At 37.2% G+C, this 5,811-nt stretch overlaps 1 long non-coding RNA gene across 1 annotated transcript in view; it reads left to right on the plus strand.

Moving 5' to 3' along the window:
• The window catches only part of LOC150098194 (uncharacterized), a 32,779-nt gene that overhangs the window by 19,383 nt on the left and 7,585 nt on the right, over window positions 1-5,811 (plus strand). The window lies entirely within an intron of this gene.

The raw sequence follows: 5,811 nt of genomic DNA on the forward strand, positions 1-5,811 counted from the left end.
GTCACCTTTCTCCTTAAATTCCCTCCACAATTGTTTCTTTTTTTGCAGCTCAAGCTTAATAGTGTTATTCATCTATTTAACCCCTACTTGATTTATTATTCGGACTCTTGGTATACAGTCAACCATTGCCTCCTGCAAACAGTTCTTAACCACCTCCCATGCACTATCAACATCCAGCCCTTGCAGTTTTACATGCCATGGCACTGAGCCAAGCACACACCTAAGCTTGTCATACTTACCAGTCCGGTAATTCCAAATGTACCCTGTCTTAATTGTAAATTCCACTCCTTTAGCCACCTCCCAAGTCTAGACCTTATGGTCACTCTCACCAATTGGTGGCAACATGGTCATGTTCGTTACTGCAAACAGTTCTTAACCACCTCCCATGCACTATCAACATCCAGCCCTTGCAGTTTTACATGCCATGGCACTGAGCCAAGCACACACTTAAGCTTGTCATACTTACCAGTCCGGTAATTCCACATGTACCCTGTCTTAATTGTAAATTCCACTCCTTTAGCCACCTCCCAAGTCTAGACCTTATGGTCACTCTCACCAATTGGTGGCAACATGGTCATGTTCGTTACAGCGACATCTCAGTTGCAATTACTAGGACAAGCACTCTATGCCCCCTGGTATTTTCCACTACATGCTGCCGCAGATAGTTGTCCCTTAATAACCGCATAAAATCCAGTTCCTTCCTCCCATGTGACCTCTCCTCTTTCCAGTCAATGTTACCATAATTGAAATCACCCATAATAATTACCTTCCTTCCACTCATTTGTTCTATTTGCCTATGCATACTATCCCCACCATCTATTCCATCACCTGATCTATAGCAGCACCCAATTGAATATTTTGTTCTGCTAGATTCTATCTCATACCAAACAGCCTCAAATGTGCTCTTTTCTCTATCCTGCAGTTCAACTACTATATTCCTTGGCTGCAACTCATCAGCTATCATCAATAACACCCCCCCCCCTTTTTTATTCACCCTGTCACTCCTGAACACGCTATACCCGTCGCATTCAATCCCACTAGCTTTATCATCTTCTGTCAGCCATGTTTCACTAATACCAACAACCTGTGGCCTGGAAGTGCCAACCAAGGCCAAAAACTCTTCCTTCTTGTTCCTAATATTCCTGGCATTAGTGTACATGAATTGAAGAAGCCCATTTGTCCCATCCCTACTTTGATGCCTTATACTAACTATCCCATTCTGATTTGTTGTCCTTCGTACTCACTTGGGCATAATATACTCATTCATACACTCAACTGCCTCCCTCAAGTCTGCATATCTACTCCCCCCCCCCCTGCCACTCTCAATAAATCTAGTTTCCCTGAGTCTGTACATCCGCTTCCACATCATTCATCAACACTTTTTCAAGCCACCGTACACCAACTCCATTCAAATGTAACCCATCCATCTTATGTAAGTCCTTTCGCCCATCGAACTCATTCCACACATCCACAAATTCCACACCACTCTCCATGCATAACCCACGCATAAAGTCATTGGCAATTATGGCCCTCCTTCTAAACACTTCGTTGTCATACCGCGGTAAGATACTCACCATCCTAACTCTCTCACTCTTCTCTTTTGCTACCTCAAGTAATTCCCTCACATCCTCTATCATTTCCATTTTGTCCTCTTTCAAATCATTTGTTCCTAACAGGATTATCATCTCTTTCACCCTCTCTTTTTGCACTCAAATAGATTCGCTGACGTCCTTTATGTTTGCACCGGGCTGGTACGACTTCGTTAAACTCTCAACTATCACACCTCTTAATAGCGAATCCCCATACAGCACTCGCTCCTTCATTTTATTGACGTTTACGAACATTCTATTATTTGCCGTCACAGACTTTCGCCGGTTATTTGTCGGTACGTTCAACACACATTTTCCATATGCTCTGGTTGCTAGCTCTGTGTATCGCGCCGTTCAAACGGGCAATTTCACTACTCGCATTTATCTCACCATTTCATTATCAATCAAATCATCCATTCGTTCTGTATTTCTACCTTCATTTACACTTTCAACGACGCTCTCACACCTATCTGGCACTACCACACAATTCTCTAGCACACTGCCATTTTCTACATTCTGACTATCGTTAACGATATTACTCTCGCCACACGAAACACACTTGAGATCCTCATTCTCTTTACACTTTCTGCACATATTAACTCCACTATCACCCTCTAACCAGACTCCCACCACTCTTCGCAAAGCATACATCTCACAGACACCACATTGCATAAATTCGTTTACATTAACTCTTAAACAAACATGGTGACCTGGCCGCCATTTTTTTCTTTATCGGTGCCATATGTACACTATCTTATCTTAAAAATAATAATTAAAATAACAGAAAACACGCAAAAATTGCACAGACACACCAAGAAACAAAAAGCAAACAATACTACTTAAAATTCTGGTAAAATTTCCAATGTTAACACAAAATACTACTATTAATGTAAAGGAAATAACTAAAGAAGAATTAGAAATCAGCCTGAAAGAAACAAGAAACGGAAAATCACCTGGAGAAGACAAGCTAGGTTCAGAACTATATAAGTATGCAGGAACAAGATTCAAAGAAAGACTCTTATTATTTTTAAATAAAATTTATTCAACTGGTATCCCCCCCCTCCCAATAGAATGGAAAAAAGCAATTGTGATTCCTATCTTTAAAAAAGGTAATAGAGATGACCCTAAAAACTATAGAGGTATCAGTATACTAAATTCCTGTTACAAAATAAATAGCAAAATCTTAAATAGCAAACTAATGAAATATTCCGAAAACTTTATTTTAGAAGTACAGAATGGATTTAGAAAAGGACGATCATGTATAGACCAAAGAGAATACAATTTAGAAACACATATTGCATTTATTGACTTTGAAAAATCATTTGACAAAGTTAAAAGAAACATATTATATAACATATTAAAAGAAAGACAAATACCAAATAATATCCTAAAAGCTATCACAAGTATATATGAAAATAATCAAATACAAATAAGATTAATTCACGAGCTATCATATACGAGAGAGATAAACCAAGGGGTCCAACAGGGATGTCCCCTCTCAGCAACTCTTTAATATCTACTTAAATTAAATAATAATAAAATGGAATAAAAATTTACATCAAGGAATTAAACTTTCTCCTACAGTGAACTTAAACACTTTCCTCTCCTCTTTGCTGACGACCAAATAATAATTACAAATTCTGAAGATAACTTACAGAAAGCTATTTTAGATCTAAATGAGATAGCCAAAGATTATGGTATGATAATATCAACAGAAAAATCAAAAACTATGGCCTTTAAAGGACAAGATCCAGTAAGAAATAAAATAGCAATAGATAACAAGATCTTAGAACAGGTGAATTCATTTAACTACCTAGGATGTATGATCACATATGAAAATGAAAAAGATATAAACCTAAAAATTGCAAAATATTTAAAAATAACAGGTGTAATTAACTCTATATTTAAACTAAACCTAGTTCAAAAACAAACTAGACTAAAAGTATACAATACCCTACCAGTCTTAATGTATGGAAGCAAAATCTGGACAATAAAACAAAAAAGATAAACAAAGATTAATAACAGCAGAAATGAAGTTTATGAGAAAAACTGCAAAGTATACCCTAGATCACAAAAGAAATGAAGAAATTATGAAAGAATTAAACCAAGAACCAGTAATAGAAAAAATTAAAAAAATATAAACATAAATGGATGGAACATGTTCAAAGAATGAAAACAGAAAGATTACCAAAACAAGCCATAACGTACAAGCCATTAGGAAAAAGAAAACCCGGACATCCTCTTAAACAATTCAACAATGACTTCTAAGGCCAGAACAGGCCACCTAAATCCTTGATACGCATGATGATGATGACCTGGAATAAATAATCTCTCTCTCTCTCTCTCTTCCCCTCCCCCACCCACCCAAAGCTGTCTATTTAGCTATGCAACATGGATGATGTTTTTTGCAATTTTCCAAGTACATAGCCAGCACTCCATTCATTTCTGCAAAATATCAACAATTTATGCCCTTGAATTAAATTTACACTGGAAAAAGAATCATCAAGAAGAATATCCTTTTTCTATACACATATCATATAGAAACCTGAAGAAGCACTTGGTGCTTCTGTCTACCAAAAAACTAACTTTTACAGGAAGCTATATTCATAATGTATCTGCTCATCATCCATCTCAACAGTATGGTAATCTAAAATCCTCAAAGCGGCTGGAGCACACAAAATTTATTCCTCTGAAGAATCACTCCAACAAGAACTGGAAACTATAATAATATAGTAGTAAATGGTTACAATCTAAAAATAATACATACACACACCATTAACAACTCTCCTAAGGGAACATTAACAACCCTCCTCCTCAACAGCATCTAAGAGAAGAAATTCACAGGATCCCTATAACTTATATTAAAGGCATTTCTGAATGTATGAATAAATACAAACTCATTGCTACTTTCAAATCCATTGACCCAGTTATCTTTTCCACAGGATAAACTTTCACCAGTGATGCTGCCTGGTGTATTCCAAGTACATGTTTATGCAACTCGTCTTACTATGGGCAAACAGAAAGATCAGTTGGTAAACATATTTCTGAACATCAATACCATATTCAGCTTGTTAAACCTTATAAATCTGATCTAGCACAATGTGGGATTGAAACCACTATCCGCTAGTTCCTGTGGGATAGCAGCAAACTATTACATAGATCTATGTATAAATCCCATCTTCCTTTTCATGTTAGGCCCAGTGACCTGTTACAGCCAAGTTTATTTATTTATTCATATGGCGTTTCCTCCCTTTTCTCCCTCATTCCTATTGGGGCGAGTTGATCCCCCCCTCAAGGGGGGTTAAGTATTTATGGCTGTAGATCCATGTGTTCATGGGGCCGGTTTGCCTGCTTGCGGAATGATAAACCCCAGATAAACTGTGGGGAAAAACTCTGCTGTCCATGCCCAAGACCAGCTACTTGGCTATGGCTGAAGAAGATCCTTAAGCTCCTCATGTCGGTGATGGGAATTGAACCCAGGACACTCCTTCCCCAGGCATATGGTTGCGAAGCGCATAGCCACTAGGCTAACCGCACGGACATTACAGCCAAGTAACTTGGCATCTTAGAAACTTGTTTACTGATCATGATAGAGCAGTTAATCCTATCTGTATTGTGTGCTATGTTTGTAACTTGTGCATGTTCTCCTGGCCAGTTTGCCTGTTTTGTGGTGTGCAAAACCCAAGTTTCTGGGTGGAAAAACTCTGTATCCTGATAAAGATTCTTCATCTCCTAGACAGAATTTGAACTTTGGCCTTTCCATCCAAACAGCATCATTACTAACCTAACTACTGACAATTTCTATGTATAAATATGAACATTTATTCGAAAAAAGTACTGAAGTCCTGCTTCATTGACTAAACCTTAATCTGACTGCCTTGCCATAAAGTTAGGGGATGGCAAAGGATATCCCTCATATCCCAAAAGCTGGTTACGACCCTTTCCAACATATCCTCATCACCATGAAAACAAAGGAACCTATACTAGGCTATATTAGTTTCTTTAATTTTACTTGTCATCTCTTTGTTTGCTTCCTCTCCTAGTTTTTTCTACTCATATTAACATTCACTTCTCTGTGTTATTAAATGTCTTTATACATACTTTTATTTCGACAAAGTTTTTTTTTTTTTTAATAAATAAACGAAAGTTAAGACATAAATTGGTTAAATTTGTTTTTACAAATCTTTTGAGATGAAAAAAAAAACCATATAAAAAGTACATC

This window comes from Typopeltis vanoorti, chromosome 16, assembly GCF_054136105.1.
Source record: "Typopeltis vanoorti isolate ZY-2024b chromosome 16, IOZ_Tvanoo_1.0, whole genome shotgun sequence".
Lineage (NCBI taxonomy): Eukaryota > Metazoa > Arthropoda > Arachnida > Uropygi > Thelyphonidae > Typopeltis > Typopeltis vanoorti.